This window comes from Cheilinus undulatus, linkage group 7 (assembly GCF_018320785.1).
Source record: "Cheilinus undulatus linkage group 7, ASM1832078v1, whole genome shotgun sequence".
Classification (NCBI taxonomy): domain Eukaryota; kingdom Metazoa; phylum Chordata; class Actinopteri; order Labriformes; family Labridae; genus Cheilinus; species Cheilinus undulatus.
The window spans coordinates 24,852,603-24,875,417 of record NC_054871.1 but is presented as its reverse complement, the minus strand read 5'-3'; positions in this window follow the sequence as shown (position 1 = coordinate 24,875,417).

The following is a 22,815-nucleotide window of genomic DNA, read 5'->3' as shown; positions in this document are numbered from 1 at the left end:
AAAAGGAAGCAAAAAAAAGTGTTGGGTTACAAATCCAGCACTCCCGACAGTGGCATGCCAGATGACCTTGGGCATGTCACGCTGCCATCTGTTCCCTCTGTCTGGCCTGTCAACATACCTCTAACTCCAGTTAAAACATGACATTCCAGCTTCCTTACACACCAAGGGGCAGCCGTCGTCACCCCAAGCGAGGAAGATAGAGAGACACAAAAAAAGAGAGAGAGAGAGTGGGAGTGACAGAGGATCCAGGGAGACATCATAAGACAGAGGGAGGGGAGAGGAGAGAGAAAGACACAGTACGCAAAAGAAAGGGAGTGACCTTTTCTCCAACAGCCCGTCTTTATGAGCTGATATTGTTATCAATGTATTACTCCCAGGATGGCCACTACAGCTGCAATAACGCCATTGAACCGACAGTCCATCATCATAGGACAAAGAGGGGCGCTAACACTGACATCCTATGGGGCATTGGGTTGCAACTGATTGCACTCGTAAATGAGCGTGGCTCTCATAAAATCATGTGGTAACTGCTTAGCCGTGCACAGGGTGATGGCTTTGTTTTCAGCGGCTCAAGTGGCACGCAGGGTCCCCTGTTTTGTTTGTTGTGGTGTCCGAGTCGTGATTTCAGATGTGGAGTTAATCATGCATTCATTGAAATGTGTTATGACGAGCAGTCGAATTATTATTTCTTCTTTTTTAAAAAACATGATACGATTTCTCTCCTCTGTTATTTCTCCTTTGCTCCTCTGTCAGATAAGGTTTTAAAAAGTAGCCAGTGAAAGATTTACTCTGGCAGCTGGAAAGGACAGAGCTCTGATGGGTTTCGATCTTAGCAGAGAAGCAGCCTCCCAAGGCGACGGAGCACGTAACCATCCCTGGACACATGTTTTTTTATATGTGGCAATAAATACTCATTAATTTCTAATGACATGAGCTGGGTGTTTGCAAGGGAAATCGTATGGCTGCTGCCAGAACATGAAACACTTTTGAGCAAAATTATAAATAAACAAAACTAAATATGAAAGACTGCGATGTTTATCTGCTTCTCTTAAATAACTCTTCTTGCATAAAAACCAGCGTTAACTACTATCCCTGAAAAACTCAGCACTAGTTCATCTTCCAGTATTTTAAAGGACCAAAAATGTGAGATATCTCAGTGCAAACACTGAGTTTCAGAACTGTTTGAAATGTTTAAAAAATCTGCTTAAAAAGTTTGACAAAAAAAAAATATATATAATAAATAGTCTCATCCAGGCCTGTCCACAGAATTGGCTGGGCCCCTAAAAAATGTGAATGGGCCCTCACCAGTTTGTAGCAGATGCTTGTGTGCTATAAACATCACATTGGTGATAGTGTCCTGACTAACAGATACTACATTTTGGAGAGGAGAAGTGTACCAAGCTATTATTGGGTTCTAATGTTTAAATTTGTGCCACTTTTTCACCCCTTTCATCACTGTTTCAACCCATTTATACCCACTTTTATCCCATTTTTTCCTCTTAACCAATTTTTGTCACTTTTTAACCGCTTTTCACCATGTTCAGCCCCTTTTTTTTGCATTTCTTAACCCTTTTGCCACTCTTTTTCCTCATTTCACAATTTTTTTCTTGCCAATATTTGCTACTTTTAACAGACTTTGCCTTTTTTCCCCTTTTTTTAAATTGTTTTATTATTAAGCTATTTCAGTTCCTTCTACTTTATTCTCTGTCAGCCTGGCATTTGTGCAGCATAGCCATGAAGTCTGACAATGCCTTCCAAACGTTAAGTCAAATGCCCATCCACAATGCTAACATTAGCAAAAAAAAAAGGTAACTCTGTTTCAGAAAAGGGGTTTAAATTTGAAAAAGGCTATTTTGTACTAATCTTGCAAAGCAGATGGATTTGCCTGTTTCTGTGTTTCTCACTGGTGAATCCATTTTGCAAAGCTTCGATCTGAACAGATTGGGCCCTGTTAGAAAGTGACAGGACCGAGCAGGAGTATGACGCAGTACTTTTGGGCGCGGCAGAGTCGTGACGTAAGCAAGCAGCGAGAAGAGGCTGGTGCAGTTATGGTGGAAGAGATTAGCATGTATGTAAGTGTCCACACTAAGAACAAAGAAGAGCATTTTCTTTGCATTATGACTAGAGTTGTGTACTGACATGTCTACAGTTGTCATGGTTCGCGTTATGCACTTCTCTATGGAGTTTACTCCTCGTTAGCGGCTCAAACCTACAAAGTAACGTGTTTTGTTGGTCTGATTGGCCCGTAAATATGTGACAGACACAACGTTGATCCAATCATCCTCCGAGTTTTTCAAAGGCTCTGCCCTTTCCCAAAGGCTGTCTACGGGAGGTCTTCCAGGTGGATGTGTAGTACAAATCCATCTGGCGCGTCAGGTCAATATTGCACTTCAGCAAAAATAAAATTCCATATTAAATTATTCCTTATTCCAATTAAATATATAAGATATGGTTATCACTGAATAACTTTACAGTTGACTCTGATTTTCCTGACCTCCATGGGCCCCCACATTTTGACTTGACCCCAGAAAGCTCTCCCTTCTATCCCCCCTGTTATAGGCTGCCTTGGTCTTATCAGTGGACGGGTACTAATTATTGGTCTATTTTGTCTTCCTTTAGGCATTTCAAGTTTTCTGGCTTTCAGTGTGATCTTTAATGTGGGGGTATTATACTTTTCCGATTTTTAAAACATAAATATAAAGTCACAATGTTAGGTGTCCATACTCCACATATGCAAATTTTCAAACCGCAAGGTAGACGTATGCGGCAGTAATCTTGGAATTAGCGTGTGAACTGATGAAAACGGTTCTTTGAAAATCTCGCCGAGATTCTATCGAGATTTCGATTTCGATTTCCTCTTACTAACATATATTCTAAATTTATTTATAAACTGAGGGATCAAGCTATTCGATTTACTGATGATATCAGTCTCCATCTTAACTGCCAGATAAAGATCCTTCATGTTGTGCACAGCTGGCTTTGGTGAGCTGCACTGTCCTATAAACTTCAAACAGGTGTCTTTTTCAGAGGAGGGGCTGCCTTTCCTTGGGGAGTAAACGAGAGGGAAAAGTGAGTGAAATAGAGAAAAATAGAAACCTGTGAATTGGGGAAGAAAAAACCTTTCTGTAAAATGAAACAAATCTGTGCAATAATCCTCCCTACTGCAAGTTCCCTACTTAACCCATTATGGAGCTCTTTTTTTCTCTTCCACTTTAAATTTATTCTCTTTGAGTTCCTGAGTAAGTTCTCTTCCTGCTGCCAACTGAAGTGACATGAGGTGCTGACGTTAAAGAACTTAACTGAAGAATAATGGGACTGAGCCAGAAAACCAGAAAGATAATGACACCTGTGAGGAAATTCCCCACCTAGAAATGGAATAATTACATTTTAACTTGCAGACTTGAAAGAATTCGTTCTCTGTGGTTTCCACATTTCACCTCACATAACCTGACAGATGCCCTGCTAAACAACAGTGCACGTTCCCTACAGCCCATACAGGATTAGAGGAGGTAATTCTACAAAGAGCCGGCCTGGCTCCTCATCCTGCAGTGACTGATACATAAAGGAAGTGGGACTCTGACCCACTCCTGTCTCTGGGAAATTGCTGTGACCTCTCTGCGTTTTTGGGAGGAAGCCAGACCTGGTGCATATGTGCCGGGGTGCTGTGGCAGCCTCCTTTGACCCTGAGGACCTTTAGCTGGCTGACCCCCTTTGGCCATTTATTCACGCGCACACAGAGCGCTCCTGCTGGATGGATTGAGTTACCTCTTAGAAGTGATGGCTGCCTCTGTTTTGCATCCTCTCCCTGTTCTCATCCTGGTTGCCTCGTATGCCCTGGTCATTAACACCAGCAGCCTCCCCGAACCGGCAGCTAAAAGGTCTGCATTCATGAGAGCCGTCCTTGAAACCAGATGTGGCGGTGCTGTGAGAACATGAGAGTGTTTGTGTACATGTGTATCACGGTGGCTAGAGCCAAATTCAGAGTGTTTAGAAGCAGCAGATCAGGCCATGTGTGTCTGCCTGAGCCCCCAGGGCACAAGTGGTGCACAGGTCACTGAAGAGAAAGTGGAGCTGGGAAACACTCTCTCTCTCTGAAACACTTAGGTGCACTTTGACAGACTCTTTCAAAAGCATTTAATGACAATAATAAACATGATACTTTCCAAAAGGTTTCACCCTTTTTCAATTATTTGCTCATTTAGAAAATAAATATTAGAAAATATGGTTCAATACAGAGCAAATGAGAAGAAAACAGATTTACCACTTTCCCAGGAGTCTTCTAAACTTGCAGATCATTCCAGTTTCATTTGCCAATGTTTTTTTGAGATGTCACCCGCTGAGAAAGCCACTAGAAAGTAGTCCCTAATGAAAACTGGTGCCAGTAGGGTCTGTGGATTATATGAAGTAACCAGAACATTGTTTTTGGAAAGACAAATTGTTGATGAGACTTTTGAATATAAAAATATTTCAATATTGCGGTGCAAGACTCTTACAGCAAAATATCTAAAAACCACAGCAAATTAAACACAGATTTTTTGTGTGGCATGAAAATGGGAATAAAGCTATCTTTCTTGTCATTTAAACTAAACATCTTCAAAGTTGGTTTAAATCAGCACAGATCTGTGTCTCTGTTGGAAGTAGGTGTGAAATACAAATCTGTCAGTTTTTGATCAGGCTTTTTTCATCGGCCTCCCCAGTGTCGACAATGGTTATCATTTTCTACCGCTATGATTTCCCTGAATTTAGTCCGTGGGAGTCCGCAGGGCAATCTTCACTGGCTAAATATCATACCTGGGAAATACAGCTGAACGGAAGTTATTAAACACACCATAGGACGTCATGAAATACAGTTATCAGCTCTAATTAGGGAGTTTTCATTCTCTTCTTTAATTCACTTTTCCCACACAATCTAATGCTGAAAATATAAAACGCTGCCAAATCATCTCTGCCACCCACTGAAAAACAATGCCGTAGCCAGAAGTAAAACTAAATGAAAAATACAATGTATATGTTTCAGAGACGATTCTGTTCTTGCATTGAGAGCCCTGCTAACATGGAGCAGAGCGGTCCCCTTTTAAAGTGGCTATCCATTTTGGTTAAGTGATGTCACACACTCTGTCACGCAAGTCTGTTTGAAGCAGTGGGCAGATTCCTCATCTCAGCAGATGCTCACTCATGGTGGGGACAAACGACATTTCTTTCTCATTTGGAAGCAAAAAAACAGGGCCTGTAACTGCACTGGCAGCCACGCTGAAACTGCACCCAGAGCTTTAACCAAGGACCTGAGCCAGTTTTTGCGTGTTTTTTTCTAAGTAACACTAAAGATGTCCTGCATTATTATGAGGGTTATTTTACTTCTCCAGTTGCTTTGAGTCATATCAAGCTGGTCAAAGAAACTGGGCAGTGGTTTCCACCAGACACTACAAAACAGCAGCAGTGACTTTGGATCGGGAATAGCAAGCCCCTTAGCCCATTTAGGCCAATACAGTCAGAAATATATTCCCTCTATTCCAATTTTCATGACCACAGAAATCTTTACACCAGAGACAGCTTCATTATTAGTGTGCCTTGCACAGGGCTCAATGGCAGGATATTGCAAAGAGAAGAATATAACAGCAGAGCAATTTGAGTTGGGCAGCTGGGCATGCAGGTATTGTAATTTTAAATCCTCACTCTATCCCCACGTCCTTGTACAGTGGGCTGTTGTTCTTCTCAAACCAGTTTGAGGGACATTTCTTTGAAAAGGCAGATGCAGAGAAGAAAAGCTCAGATAAAAAACTACTCTGGATTTCAACTAAACAGACATTTTCAGCAAACCTTCAGCACCCATAAGGTCTAGGGCTGGGAGATGAACCGATTTGAATGATAGTAACTGATGTTTTTTTAAACTGAGATTTTGAAATTTGATTTCCACAACAACACAATGTTACAACATCATTAAGCAGATGCTTTTGTCCTAAGTGAGTCCTCAAGTCTCCCCTGGTGTAAAGAATTTTTTTTCTACATTTTTAAACAATAAACATCAGCAATAAAACAACCATTCCTTAAAATGAGATCTTTCATAATTAAAATCACTTAGATTGTCTTCACGTACAAAAAATGACAAAATTGCCAAGTGCCGAGTCACTAACAAAAATAACACCAAAAGTTAAAGCTACTCTCAGAAACTTTTTTCTTTTTTTTTTTTTTTTCCATAAATCAGTGCTACTTGTCACACTTCAGTGGGTTTTCACAAATTCTAATACCAAAGTGTCAAAAAGCTGCTGACTACGACCAGTACAGTGTTAAATTTACTGCATTCTTTTAGGGCTGTCAATAGATTAAAATTTTTGATCATGATTAATCTCACAAATTTCATAGTTAACCTGAGATTTATTGCAAATTAATTCCACTTTTTTGTCTGTTCTAAATGTACCCTACAGGACCATTTCTCAAGATTTAAACACCCTTATCAACACAAGTGGACAAAAATGCTTTCTTTATGCAAATGTTTGTTCATGTCAACAACCTAATTAACGACGGATAATGTCCACAAAATTCTCTAGTCTAAGTTCAAAGATCCCGAACGCTCCAAAAATCTGCTGAGAGCATAACATGGTAAACTCAAGCCCAACAAGGACAACAGATGGAGATACTGACCTTAATGTAACATTACTGAAAAATACCACAATGTAGAGTCCAACTTTAGACTTCTAGAAGTTACTCCTCTGCTCTCAGCAGCTTAACACAGAACAACAGATCTCATCATCATACATTTACTTAAAGAGCATGGTCAGTGAGGTTTAAATTAATCAAAGATCATTCCTGGATCATTCACACTAAAGCAGAGAATTTCAGGCTCACATGGAGGAAATAAAGGCTCACAGAAACATCCCTTTACACCACGAGGACTCACAACAGGATGATACAAAAAAAAGACTAAAGCTTTATACAAAATAATGCAATGACCACTTTCAAATGAGGGGAACACACAAGGAATAAACCTGTGAAAAGAGGTGGAATAACCCCCTCTACCACCCAAGTATGCTTTCATTCTGCGGGACTCTACTGATATTTGAAATGGACTTGCATGTGGCTCCCATTTGCCGGTTGCCCACCCCTGATCTAGACAATATAAAAAATAAACAAATATAAACCTGCAGGGTTATTTCAGCTGATTGCACAGTACAATATTTTTACAGCACACTCAGGTTATAATCTAAGAAGCTCAAAGCATGCATTACCTAAAACTGTGACCTTTTTTTTCTTGAGTATATTTCAAATACATGAGAGCTTCTGCTTCCATCACCACATTTGTGGAGTAAAATGCCTCCCTGTTATCCTCCATCTAAATGGCCATTAGCCGGACTAACCTAATTAGTGGAACAAGATCTAACACAGCCTTCCATTGTCCTTCCATCACAGGAAACAGTAGAGGTTTGCTGCATTCTGATCAAATGTATGGTGATTAATGGCTGTGCTCTCACTGTGTTGACAGGCTGTAACGGCTCCAAATTCTGGCCCACATCAGCGCTACACATATTTGTCTGTATAACTGACACTTGAATGAATAAATTGGGCAATAGCTCCATCACCTGACTACCTATACCCAAATTTCTCTGCAAATGAACAATAGGAGTGAGATGCTGTCAAGCCCCGCGTTCCCTCCTTGACATGCCACATCTGTGCATTGGGAATAATGACCAGGCTAAAAATATTAGAAACTCTGTGGCAAATTGCTTAAAGGTTGTTTTAATTATACGGATGGCCTGTCGAGCAGTCACGCTTGACAGAGTATAGAAACAAATGATGTAATGCTTGAATGAGGAAAGCCGTCCGCTGATAGCTGGGTGCAGGAAGCTCCTGAGTGTGAAGGTAAAGTTTATGACAAATAATATTCTGTCCAGAATTCCTGACCTGAATCCATGTATTAGACATTTTTTCTCACTTGCCTTGGGAGGAAAAGCCATAAGTTCTGACAAAGTTGCTCAGACCTGAGCTAAGTGGGTAAAATGGATTAAATGCACAGCAGGAAGCATGTCTGTGTATGTGGGTCATTTTCTCAGCCTCAAACATGTTTTATTTACAGTGTACGCTACACAACATTGTGTGCAGTGGCCATAATGCTGAGTTAGACATACTGAGAAACATGAGCTTATAGCAACCACTTTAAAAGCTCAAATCAGGGACAGGCAACTTTGGTTACCAATTATAGTCAATGCCGGAGGACTAAATTGTTACAGATAGTTGGAAATGCTCAGTTCAACCCCTGGTATTACTAACAATTAAATGAAAGGAAGAATACGTTGCTTTCACGATCATTTATTATACCAACAGTTATGTTTTTAAACTCTTGGGGAAATTAAAATGTTAATTTAATAAGTCAAACAAAGAATTAAGTCATTTTAAAACTGCCTTTTCAAATGCAGTGACATGACAGCTATTTGTCATTTGACTTTATTTTTTACAAGTGCATGATGTATGGAAAGAAGATTTACAGAAACACTTGCAGACAATTAAATATACTGAAAAGACAACAAATAAAATAAAAAAATGGCTGTAGAAATTTTTTTAAAAATCAAATATAATCTCAAAATAAATTGATAAAGAAGGATAAAACAACAAAATAAAAACAAATTGAAAATAAACTGATAAAGTATAGAAAATAATTTAAAAAAATCAAAAAATAAACTCAAAATAAATTGATAAAGAAAAATAAATAAAACAAAGATGATAAAAATGAAATAAGAGTAATAAAAATGAAATAAAAATAAGGAAATTAAGAACTTAATACATTTTTAATTTTTTAATCAAAAAAATTCAAGAAACTAAAAGTAACTTTACTATATAAAATGACTATATCAGATGAATTAAAATATATATTTATATATATACACATACGAATAAAGATAAGAAAAGAAACAAGTTTCAAATCAAATATCTCAAAGATATCTAAAAATCTAATATCCAAAAGAACTGACCATGGGACACAGATTGCCTGGTGGTTGAAGGTGCACCCCATGTACGCGGTCGGCCCGGGTTCAAATCTTTAAAAAAAGAACTAACCGTGTACCAGTGGTAGAAGATTACAAGAGAAATGTTTATGTTTTCAAGCGTTCAAGCAGATTTTGTCCTGCTTTCTTAAAGTTTTATAATGTATTGGTGGTTGAAATAGATTTGGGGGCCACACTGAGTGCGTTAGAGGGCCGCATGTGGCCCCCACACCAACAGTTACCCACCGCTGGCTTACATCAATTAGAGCAAAAAAGGCTGTGGTCATGTGATGTAATTATTAAACATTACAGGTTGAATTGTTTTGAAATTATGTGAAGTAAAAGGAACATTTTAAAAATGAAACACACTATGAGACAGATAGCAGGTATCCAACAAACAAAATCAAAGCTGAAAAGTAGAATGAAAAAGCCCACAGTAACACAGTGAGACAGAGAGAAACAGATGAACAGGAGGGAGTGAGATAGAGAGAGGAACACTCTCTGCCTGTGAGGTGTATTTAAATTATCCCCATTTGAAAAAAGAGTAAAGTTGGAGGTACTTATCAAGCCATAAATCTCCAGCCCAGGAATTAAAAAAAGTAAGAAAGAAATAACAAACACCACACGTCATGCTGCTTTGAATGTCTGCCGTCTTCCCCCCACACGGCAGGAGTTCAAAAGAATAATAACTTTGCCCTCACTCATCACCACCCAGAGAAGCGTTAGGGCAGCTCGTAATATTGTTTTTTTCCCTCCTTTTTTTTTTTAATTAGTAACTCTAATCTGATCATTAGGGGCAGCAGAAATCAGCATAGCTCTGGTACGTCTGTGAACCAGGCTAGTAAGTGAAGCGACAGAGGCATTGCAGTTACAACAGTCACATCTGTCTGATGACACTTTGTGCCATTTCTACCAGATTACATGCTGTGACCAGAAGGCAAAAGGGACGTTAATTGGGAAAAATGGTGTGGAAGGGAAAATAAAAATGTGACACAGATAGAGTGCTTGAAAGAGAGAAGTTGGGATCAACTTGTTAGGATTTTTATATTTGTTTTAGTTTGGCTGGAGGAGCAAGAGCTTTGAAAACAAAGGCTAATATTGAGGGCAGAAAGGTTAAAAACCTCTGCCCTCAGTTTGTTATAACAAATCCATCATCCTTAGAAGTTTTGGGTAAAGAAACACCAGCAAGGGGAGATGGAAAACTAAAAAAGAAGTCCAGCTAAAGGAGGTTAATAGACAGTGAGAGCAATAGCCGGGAGGGACGAGGATGGAGGCTGGATGGAGGTAAAGCGGTGGAGTGGTACTGTAAGGCCACTGATGGAGAACAGATGGAAAGAGCAGGGGGTTGTGATTAGCGCTACATGGGGACCAGCTCTCTGTAGCGCTCAGTGTCTAGTGGTGGTTGGCCCTGAGGCGCCATCCTCTGCTCTCATTCCCCTCCCATGGTACTACCGTCACTGGCCAGAGAATCCCAGCATGCCTCTCTGCTTCTTCATCCACCCAGCGCTGCACACTAAAAAAAAAGAAACCATTTCTCAACATTCTGGCATAAACAAGACATCCCGTTGGCATGAAACTGTCCCTGGAGGAATTACACGCTTGGTCTCATCGTTTACATCTCCTCCATGCTGGATGAGTCTGAAATTTACTCGGAGATTGGCTTTATTATGATGCTGCACGTTTCTCACATTATTACCGCAGATATTCCCTTTGTTTTGCATTTATTTTTCTATTATGATTTTTCTCTCTCCACACCCAATTCAGAGCTGACCTTCCTCCCACGGACGCTTCAATTCAACCATCACTCAGCAAAGCACAATTTCAGCCAGAGCCTCAGCCGGCAGAATTAGGGTAACTTGAGCTGCGCCAGATTGTAATCAAAGCGAAAATAATGAGTGCAGGACAAAGGCCGGCGCTATTACTCTAGCTGGCTTAACATTTCTCTCCCTTAGCTTTATCCCGCCTTTTTAGCTCTCTTTCTGTTTCTCCCTCCTCCCTCAGTCCATAGAAGTACAAACAAACAGCAGAACAGAAGGGGAAAATCAGAAAGAGGATGAAGCAGGCAAGGCTAGTAGGGAGAGCTTAAGGCTGAGAGCGGGGCAGCAGGGCCTGTACTTGCCTTCACAGCCGGGGACTTGCAAATGAACTAATCACCTGAGGGGATTCTTCTCAGCTTACTTAAACAACCAGTAAGTTAAACACACATGCGTCAGAGCCATGGCAGCGTAAGGCTTCGTCTGACTGTGTATTTGTGTCCATGAGTCCTCGTGGGTATGTGAGCATTTGTGACCCGCTGCCCAACTGACTGAGGCGAGCAGCAGGCCGTCAAAATAAGAAGGCATCTGTTCCAGAAAGGGCTGGCAGAGGCAGAGAGACAGTTAGTGAGACGAACTAAGAGGGGAAACCCAGAGCCAGGGATGAGATCAGTGTACAGTGGCCCCCATTTGAGGTTTTTCTGATTGTTATTCTTTGCAATAATACAGGGAAACTAAATGATATGTGACTGCAATTTGTAAAGAAAACACTAGGCTTGCTGCAAATTAGGCATGCTGCAGTACTTCCACCTCTTTGCCATGCACATTTGTGAAGCTTTTGGATATGACAAGAACACAGGAGAGGAAAACAGGGTAAAGAGGAGCAAAGATGATTGTTTTTTTCTGGTGCTCCTCTTTGGTCTGTGCTAAAACTCTGAGATGGCACAGACTTTTTGGATGTTTTGATCTGTTCTTTTGTGAAGCTTCACACAGTAGGCGAATTTCTGAAGTAGCTAAAAAAGAATAAAAACAATTAGACCAGCTAAAATCTTCCTACTGAAGCACTATCATACAAATAGAAATCAATGTCACCTACCAACTCTGCCATCTCATCTGCACTGTAGTATTCATACAAAAGCAGGCGAAACATCAACTCTGAATTCTTGCACTCCTATCCAGCCCTCTGGTCTGCTCTCAGAGCTACTGTCTGACAATACTGTGATACAGCCTCACAGGCAGCTGCACGAGCAACATAAGAAATTCTGTAAATTTCACACTCTGCTGCCTGCCAAAAAACCCTGGGCCCAGATTTGGTGATTTGGCCTCTCAAGTCTCATTCCAATCTTCCCTCCGCCTGCCACCAGCAGAGGACCTTGTTCCAGCCACAGCATCCCTGTTTGGAAGCAGCTCCCAGGGTTAAAAAAAAACAACAACAATAAAAAAAAAAAAACATCTTGAAGTCACCGACTCCAGGTCAGTTCACACAAGTTGGAACGGGCTCAGATCTGTGGTGCTGAGCGATCTGCATCTTGCACAGACACCATGAGGAAACCAATCACAAGACATGATGGAAGAGAAAGTGCAGTTAGAAAAAGGGAGAGAAAAACAATTAAAGCAATGATGGATCTGGAGCTGATATGAGGAAATCATCTGCAGCTTGTGAGTCTATGATAGTTTTATCATGAGTGTAGGAAGGCCAGCTGGCCTGGAATTCTTGAACAATATCTACTATTACATAAAGGTTGATTTAAAAAATAGAGGGTGGTCATGATCAGAGCTACCAATAAGGGAGTATAAAGGGGAGAGCTGTCAGATAAGGGGCCCACAGAGGACAGAAAAATAATGGTTATTGTAAAATTTAACTGTTATAACCACATCTATCTTTTTTACCTGATTAATAACCATTCTTATCAAAGCAACATATACATTTTTTATTTATCTATGCTGTAGTATAAAGCCTTCTTCCAAATGTCCAAATGTAAAACTCTTTTTCTTAAAACTAAAGTGAAATGTGGCTGAACTGGCAAAAATGTCTGTAAAAGTAGTAGAGACAGGTTAAAAGTGGCAAAAATGTGTTTAAAGTGGCCAAAATAGGTAAACAGCAGAGATACGCATGGTTAATCTTTAAACGTTTAAATTTGTTTATCAAATTGGCCAGCGTAGGATTTATGAGTCAGTTAAACGAATTACCCATCATTTTTTATAAACACGGGCTTGAAATCCTGGTCTTTAACGCTCTTTTAAACTGTAATGAACCTCCCATCACTAGAGGCCACTGTAGCTTCAGTTAATGGCCGCTGTCTGTCTGTCGCACTTTACAGATATAAACATGAGAAGCTCAGCGGTGGCTTAGCGGTTAGTATGTAGTAGGAACAGCACAGTATGACCATTTTTTTTAAAGTAGTCAATGAAAATGAAGTGGTATGTAGGCTGTCACGGGTTGAACTCACGTATAACTTCAACCTGAAGTGAAAAGAGGCCAAATATCAACGCACGATATTAATCTGCAAAGAAGAACAAAGACGGGCGGTGCTAGCTTTTAATGTTAGCCTTGCTGTAGAGAGTGTATAAGGCTAAAGTCACACCCGCTGACACTATGACCCTGTAAGGAATTTGACTGTTTTCTAAGGATTTTCTCCTCTTTAGACTAGTTGGTGAAACAAAATTTAAATGAGCGTTTAGCCGAAAACGGAAATAGACGTTAGGAACATCCTTAGTCAACAGGGGCCAAAAATAGGCATATATTGGCAAGTAGCGAAAACAGGGAGAAATTGGTGAAAAGGGGTTAAAGTGGAAAAAGGGGATACTAAGTGTCAACAATGGGTTAAAAGTGGCAAATGTGGTTTAAAATGGCATTAATGGTTGGAAAAGGTGGTGAAATGGGATAAAAAATGGCTTAATAATGGGTCAAAGATAGTCTAAAATGGGCTAGGAGTGGCAAAATGGATTAAAATGGCATAAATGATGGAAAAGTGATGAAATGGGATTACAAAGTGTTAAAATGGATTAAAATTGGTAAAAAGTGACATAGAAACGAGTGGCAAAAATAGGTTAAAAGTGGCAAAAGTGAGTTTTAAGGTGCATAAAAAGTGGGTAGAAAGGTGGTGAAATGGAACTGAGAAGTGGCAAAAATGTGTAAAGAGTGGCAAAATGGGGTCTACGGAGCAAAAATGTGTTTTAAGTGGTTAAATCAGGGTTTAAAATGGCATAAATGGATGCAAAAGGTGGTGAATGGGATTGAAATATGACACAAATGGCAAAAAGTGGCAAAAACTGGGTTTAAAAGGAAGAGATGGCTTAAAATGGCAAAACATGTATAGAAAGAGGTTCGTACACTTTTGGAAACTAAACACATCTTTGCGACCCAATGAACATGGCTTTATGCCTCCTTTTTGGGGTCCTGGCCCACCAGTTGAACCACTGATTTAGACCATGTTGTCTCCTCTTCGCTGTTTTTTAATGACATGTACACATGCCTTTTGAGTTCTAAAAATACTAAGGAAGAATCAGCATTTACTGATCTGTTAATTTAAATAGAACAATGATGCTCTCTCTTGCAGCCCCTTTCAGTGAAATAATATGACTGAAATTCTTTTTTTTTTTTAGTTTTGGTCATTTTAGATACTTTAAATAATTAATAATAAATATTCTGTCTTGTTAAATAACTGTTATTTAAAAAATAACAATTTAACAACATAATTTCAAACATTGTACAATCGATTCATGACAGCAGCTTTATTTTTCTTTTGATAAAAATGGTTGTCGCCATGAAAAACCTCCTGCAGCTCCTCTTTAATTCTATCTGGCCCGCATTTACTTTAGATATGAGCTGTAGGCTGCTGACACTATCAGGGGACTGTTATGCATTTTGATGCTCTGATGCCTCGATGAGGCAGCGGGAATGTACTGATGGGAAATAAGAGGGCCTGAGTCAGACAATTCACGGGTCCTTCTCTTTCTTGTGTGGGAAAAAAGTTAAGTGAATCATCCGCTCTGAGGGTTGAAGAACTTTCAGCAGTGGAGTGTTTACAAATGTTAGTGCTGAATCAGAAAAGAATGTGATGAAAATTGCACACTGCATGGATGCAGTAGAATTGCTTTGAATTTGATTTAAAAATGTCCAAATAATAAATACCACAACAATATCAATAAAGAGAAACAATTTTAGAGAAATAAACGCTTTAAAGCTCCCATAAGACATGTATGTGTGGGTTTGTGTGACCAGTGTATTTTTTTGCCTGCTCCTTTTTTTATGCTCACCACTTGAGTGAAATGAATATCAACCTTTGCCAACCAAGCAGACAGATTTTACAGTTCCTTTCTACAGCATAAGCAGTTTCCTACTGTACAATTTTCAGGCACAAGGAAACCACTAAACATGGTATTCCACAAGTAAATAACCTCTCTATTTCCCAGTCATTGGGGAGTTAATAGCTGGTTACATGAAGCTGTTACATGTTATGTGACATATTTATTGTGCAACTGGCTACATGACGGCTAAAACATACATCACCGGTTTAAACATGGAGATCTGCCATACTGCGGGAACACAACTGTGAATTAAAGGTGAATTAACCTTAAAATAAATCATATGGCTCAGAGGAGAAATGCAGGGAAGGAAAAAATTAGGACCTCAGTTTTATGGCTGCATTTGAATACATCGGTAAGATATGTTGTAAAATATCTGCATGCAGTTTGGCCACGCTGGAAACAAATGGGCTCTGTTTTTTTTCTTTTCCTTGGTTGATCCACAAACCAGCCCTGTTGCATTTGGATGATGGCAGCATCTTGTAAGGACAGCCAGTGGGCTTCAATCAGGAGCTGGATTTGTTTTGCAGCATCCCGGTAATTAACTGATTGATAATTTCTGGGTTGGTTCCCCTTAATTACGGGGCTGATTGTAAACGAACATGGTGAATCCAGTGAATTAGAGGCGACCTAAACAATGTGGAACACCTCTTCCAGATTTCTGCCATGTCTGGTCACCGCCCACACTCTGTATCTGCTGCCCAAATGACGCTGAGAAATCTTCCTCCGCCTGGCCCCCTTTACCGCACGTATATTATCCTGTTAGAGACGCAAAGCTGGTTGGATTTTTTTTTTTCCCAGGCTAAATTTTATGTTTGATTTTATACCGCTGAAGCTTTAGATTTGAGTTTTTATTCTAATATTTATGTATTTTGTAACATTATTGAGATGTACTCAAATATGAGTAAATAAAGGTTTAGCAGACAAGTGTTGTAATTTGTGACAACAACAATGGTCTGAATAAATCATTTTTTAACCCTGTAAATTCTCAAAAAAGCCACCCCTGCCCGTGATAAAGTGACAGTGTTTTAACAAGGGGAGCCTGCCTGCTGTCATAGTAAGGAGCGGTATAACAAGAAGACTGACACTCAGCCTAATAGGTGACATTCACTTTGCACATTTTTTCAGCTTGTTTAAAGACAGATCAACAAACTCAGATACAACCTTGGCTCTCTGTCATTCAAAGCAGTGGTTCTCAACTGGTCTAGCCTCAGTCATCAGTCTCTTCAATGACAAAATGCAACCCAAATTAAATAAAAAACAATAATAATAATGTATGTTTAGTTAATTGAACTTGTTCCAGTTTGACAACTAACTTATTTTACAACCCCCTTTCCCCATTATATTATGTACATTTTTGCCATTTTTACTGAGATCTTGAGGAAAATTACTTGAATATCATAGTAAAAACATGTTTTATTACAAGAAAAGGGGATAAAGGAGTTTAAACACTGATAAAACATTTAAATTGAACCATTTTAACATTAAAATAGTAAAATAGAGTAAAATAAAAGTTTTGGGTGCATGTCAACTCAAGACTTCATTGACAGTTACCAATTTTTTCAAGGCAAACATTTGCGACCCACTTAAAACTGCTCTGCGGCCTACTTTTGGGTCCTGACCCATCAGCTGAGATCCAGTGATTTTAAAGGAGCAATTTATCCTCCTTTGTCTTTAATTGCAAAGCATGTATTTACTTTAAATATTTTTAAGCTACAGTTGTTTTGTTTAGCCTATCATAGTCGTGAAATATCACTGAACTGTAATGTGTAAAAATACTGTATTGTTATGCATAATCTCATTAAAAACTATATTGGTACCGGTACAATATCTCTTTAATACCTGTGTAGTAGTGCAATAAACTTCCTATTATGTAAACTTGTTATTTATGTTCTGTCTTTGGTGTTACTGTAAAGGTTTACAGTAGTTGTGCTCACTTTAAGGTGAATGCTTTTCCTAATGTTTCACTATAAAATGACAATGAAGGCTTTCTTTTGTTTCCATGTGTCATGGGCTTCATTGTCAGTAGGGGTGTAACAGTATTTTTATTTGTCCTGAACCCCCACAGCTTTGCCGTCACAGTTTGGTGCATGCAGTCACACCATGTGAACCTAGTGGAGAAAAAAGAAAATAAACCAAGGCTGAAGGATTTATGAAAGTAATATCATTGTGATTTCTTTTCCTGACATTGCAATTGCGATTTAATATGTGATTATTGTTAGGTTCCTCATCTTATGTGTTATTCAACAAGCACAAGCAAAATAAAATCATTCTGTATTATAACCAAAACAACACTGGGGATGAACAATTTTGAAATGAAAATACTTAATTGCAATTTTGGCTCATTTTGCAAATTTGATATCATTTGCTTTATCAGAAATGATCCCATTTATGTCATTTTCATTTTGATAAAGAAAAGCACCTACAAAAACAAGAAAATTGGGATTTTGTGAACGATTTCAATAAATACACTTGACTGCATTATGTGTAGAGTGTAACATCTCTGCTGCTGCTGCAAAAAGGTATTAAACTGATATTTTGACACATTTCAGGTTAAAGAAATATTGCACTGTCTGTAAGTTGAAAACTGCAGCAGGCCATACTGCCCTAAAACAAACACAACCCCCACACAGTATCCACACCTCATTAAAGATGATGGTAAAATTTAGAACTGTTTGCTGACCACTACTAAACAAATTAAAAAGGAGCAGGCACCACAAAACACATGAAGAAGAGTTACATGCAGTGGAAACTAGCTAGACAGTACAGCAGAGCAATGAGTGCAGCTTCTCATCCCTCTCCTCAATGTCTCTTCACTGTTTTTTATAAAAGCTCAAGATGGAAGGATGATTAAAGTCTTTTCTTTCACAATCATGAATATGAGACTCTGCTCCAGGACGCAAGTATTTTGTTTCACTTTTTTCATATTAATTTCAAATCAGAGGATGCTATGTAACTGTTGCTTTTATTTTACATCATTTTGCTGATGTTCAGTTCACTCCAGACTGTACCAAATATCATGAATAGTTTTGAACAACAAAAGATGGAACAAACTGAATCTGTCAAATTTATTAAATAAAGAAACCTATAAATGTGCTTCTTGTTGCTTCTTCCTGTTGGACCAAACCATGACCCCAAAACAGAGGTATGAACTGAGCCGTGGCCTCTGTGAACCGTTCCACCCCCGATTGTAAGTGCTTTATATAACACTCTAAGTAGTGGCAGAAATACAAGTGAAATAGATTAAACACAGTCTAAAGAGATGGAAGGTTGTATACCAGCCACACAAATGATATGAATGGCTAAACAGTCTCTCTCCAGTGCGGAGAAGTGTTCTGCTGCAGCTGCAATCAAGGCCTTTATGACAGCCATTACTCCCAGCTGATGGGGAGAGAAAAGCCTCCTCAATGCTGCCTGACAGGAATCAAGGCCAGTCAAACGTCCACAACCTCTGAGCTACCCATGACCAAGCCGCTCACCTTTCAGTGACATCAGCACCCTGATGAAGGGGAGAGACGAGGGCGAAAACAAAAACAAAGATGGCATTCAATACACACTATTACATGACCCTTAATCCCCATAAATGAGAAGCAGTTGTAGGGCAACTTTGTTTGTAATGGCTGGTAATAGAAATATCAATTTCAGCACCGTTGGTACCTCTGAGGTATGGAGCTTCCTTTGTCTGGGGATTGCTCTTTGGCAAAGCCCCAGTAAGGTAAGCTTTGCAGGATTTTCTCATCTCTGTATTTCAACATCTCCTGGAAAGGTATGTGGAAAATCATTCGATAAACAGGGCTGAAGGGGAAACTCAAATTCAGAGCAGGACAGTGAAGCATATGTCTGCAATTCCGCCTTAAGTCCGGATGAAGTCACAATGGAGGTTTGTTTACCATTTCATCAACATTGCAGCATGCTTTGGCAATGCCTGCACTACTGCAGAATGATGTGTTTGCATGTGAAAGTGTTTTTTCTGTATCTTTGGAGGGGGAAACTTTCCAAATGATACGATGTTTATAGTCTACAACAATGAGACAAAAGCAGGAAGATTTATCTAACCTATATGTGCTTTATCTTAAAAATGCAAAGGTTACAGTAAAAGAGGTGAGCATGCTGTGGCAACAAGAGCTTTGCATGTGAGAATGGTCCCAAAGCACAAAAAATGAGGAACTCTGAAGTTGAAAAGGCTTTTCCAAAAAGCACAGCAGGGACAAAATACATATACTGTAAACCTGTATCTCCTTGAGTGGCTGCCTTAATCTTCAAATGAAAAAAAGAAGAAAAAGACTTTCACTGCCTCTCCATTCTACGAGGGACCAAGGAGCCATCCATCACCATTTTCCACAGTGCTTTACCACCCAAACTGCACTCTCTACTTAGAAATCAGTGTTGTGGAGTGGGACAGAGGTTTTTGAAGTTAGCTACACTAAGCATAAACTACAGTGTTTTATTTGCTAAATCCGCCAATATGTAGTTGGTTTTAATTTGAAGATAATGCATCAACATTTGCAACATTTTATAACCACAGATACAATCAATATTCTTTAATTTGTTTTCTATCAACTTCTTTTGTCTGTTTTATTTTTATGTAATAACATTGTTTTATTGTATATCTTTTATTTTTGTATTTTATTCTTCAATATTTGTGACACTTTTAAATCACACCCTCTTTTTATGAATAAAAGCACAACCAACAGCAGCAATCTGTCAGTTCAAAATTTCTTGATTTATTCAGAGAGGTCAACGTTTAACAAAATGGTGAGGATTTGATTTGAATGATAAAAGAGTACAAATGAAACAAAACCGACAAAACCCCCCAAAAATCCCTTAATTTTGTATTCATAACATCAAATCCGACCAAACCCTCACAGGTTAAGTCTCGGTCAACATGCTCTCCTTTCAGCGTTAACAGAATCAACAGTAAATTATACATGAGAAGCAAGCTTCTCCCTAACCCATTTAAAAAACAAGCTAACCTGCAGGTCAGCCAGTAGACAGCAATAACAGAATCCACCATCGCACCTTTCCTCGTCGTGTCAGCTGAGATAATAAGGGGCCCGGCTGGGGGCACGACATGAACACATTCTGATACTGCAGCAGGACAAAAGTGGGGCCACTGAGCGTCCCTGTCAAGTACCAGAGAATAGAAATACAGTCGTTGAATAGCCATGCAGCCAAATCCAACAGCACTGTGCCTTCAGACAATAGGTGTGGTGCTAATTCCTCTTCATGTGGTCTGCATCCCCTGTCATGCCCAGCAGTGAACCATGCTGAGATGCTGTGTTGGCGACTGACACTTCGACAAAGGCGGCGTCCCGGGAAACTGTTGGGCCTGTGTGCTCTGCACTGCTGTGCATGGAATCTGCATTGGGGGGAATACAAGAGATGAGCAGTGTGTTTAACAATAAGCTGCCTGGGTGCCGAGACCCCCGTCAAGAGACTCGGTGTGGCCACCCATCAAAATCTCTTGAGCCCAGCACTCGAGGCTGGCAGGCAGTCCAGCCCAAGCCCACCCCCTCTGCTATCCACCGCCGTCAGTCCCGTGTCTGAGCCGGGCCTGGTCAGGCCTGCTCCTCTGTCCTCTGCTCTGCTCTGCTGGATCTGACAGCTGTTACCGGGGAAGGTTATTCACCCAGCGCATCCTTCCATACACACACAATGACCCCTCAGCCCCCGCCTGTCTAGCCAACCAGCTCTTATGCTCAACGACCAACAGACAAGGTGGAGAAAACGAGCTGACACTGTCACTCCTCCGCCACTTGCATTTCACGCTAGATATGCACCCGAAGACGGCTCTTTTCGCCCCCAAAATAACTGAGCTGGCTGAAATACAGTGACACCATTTGTATTTTTTTTTCTTTTACAAGTACAAGGCAAGCTTGCAGAAAATAGGTCAAACACCACGCAGATGTGGTTCAACTGAAAATGGCTGCTGTGGAGGGTGTGTTTATGGAATGGTGGGCTGCAGTAGCATAGGGTAAAGATGGGTGGCGCTCCAACTATACTTAGGATTAACCCCCTTATAACATCAGGATGCACGTTAGGAATAGAGAAGATGCAAATCTCTTTAGAACTGATTCAACAGAAACAAACCATGTTGCCAAACATGCATATCAACACCTAAAGTAGCTGGCAGACTCATGCAGATGCACTACATGCTGAAACAAAACAATCTTTTCCAATATTTGATCACACACTTTCATCATTCTTTAAAAATGTCCAGCTTTGCAGCTCAGTTAGGATATTTCTTCATCCTTTTTCTCTATTGCAAGGTGATTATTTGGCTTCCTTTGGATCTTAGCGAGCCTTAGACTCTAACAATGTGAGATTTTCTGTCCTGTCCTCTAAATTTGATCTCACTGTTTGAACCACAAACACATTTTTTTGCTAATGCACTGTTAAAAGACCAGCCAACCTGCTTCCATTACAAATACAATTACAATGTTCGCCTTGCTACAGAATTAATGGTTCTTATTCAGATCTTCTCTTATTTTCTTGTCGCATCTGTAGCCTTGGATGGCTTTTGGTACAGATAACCAAAGCTTTCATTATCTCTAATGCATTATATCAAGGCACACTTTGTTTCACATGCAGTGTACTCAAATGATCCGTCCTTTTATTGATTTTCATGTTATTTACAGATAAGACAGGAGATGTATTTATGGTATGTTACAGTACCTGATGTGCCTGTGCTGTGCTGATGTGGTGTACAGTCTGCTAATTGGAAAATAATGAGGGTAATAACGGCTAACCACTCATTAAAATTCATCTGTTGAGCCTATTTCAGCTAAGTACTCAGTGTGAATGAAATGACATGGAGAGAGAACACATTAGAATATCATCTAATTATAGTGACAAATTTGATTATAAAAATAAAAAGAAATGTTTGAAGTACAACCTAAATATCTACATTTAGAATAAGCACTTCATAATTCACATTGCTTACTTTACCATGTTAGCTTATTATATATTGGTGAAGCAGTGCACTCTACCAGAAATAGGCATAATTTAATAAAGATAACATGCAGAACACTGCTTCTGTGAATTTAATTTATTCTTATGAAAGGGTTCCTATGTATGACCTGAGGATCTACATACTTAATTAGCATGTAATGTCTTTCACAGGAATACTTTGGGACTCAACAATGCAAAATAAACATAAACAATAAAAGCTATATCCTCTCTCTCTTTCTCTCTACCATGTGCACACATATAAGCTATAACAATATATAAAGCATTAAAGATACAATTTCAGTTACAGTGTCATCATCAAAATAAAACCACAGCAGTTTCTAGCATGAAAATGAACGGCATGGTACACTAGTATAGAGATGATGCAAACAGACAGGGTATAAACAGAAAATCTGACATCAAATGTAATACTTTAAGACCTTTTACAAAAACCTCTTGCAATATTATGACAACATCGTCAAGAAAATGCATATATCGTTTGTTACTGTAGTATGCAAACATGCATGGAGTGCTAAAATTAACAGACTATTCTAGAGCTGCTTTTCATTTCAAAAGCCAGTGAAATGTTCACAAGCATCAGCCCCAGCCTCAGCTCCAATACCTTTTCCTCAAACCACTTCTCAGAAAACTTAAATTTACCTATCACTTACATGCACACATCATCCAATCACATACTTAATTTTCTAGCTAGGGACATAGCGGCGCTTTAGGGAGGCAATCAAAGCTCAACAGGCCAGAACATAAGTGTGCAGTATGATGTTGGATCTGGTGAAGTTCCTTTAGAATTTCACCTGTGATGAAAACTTAAAACA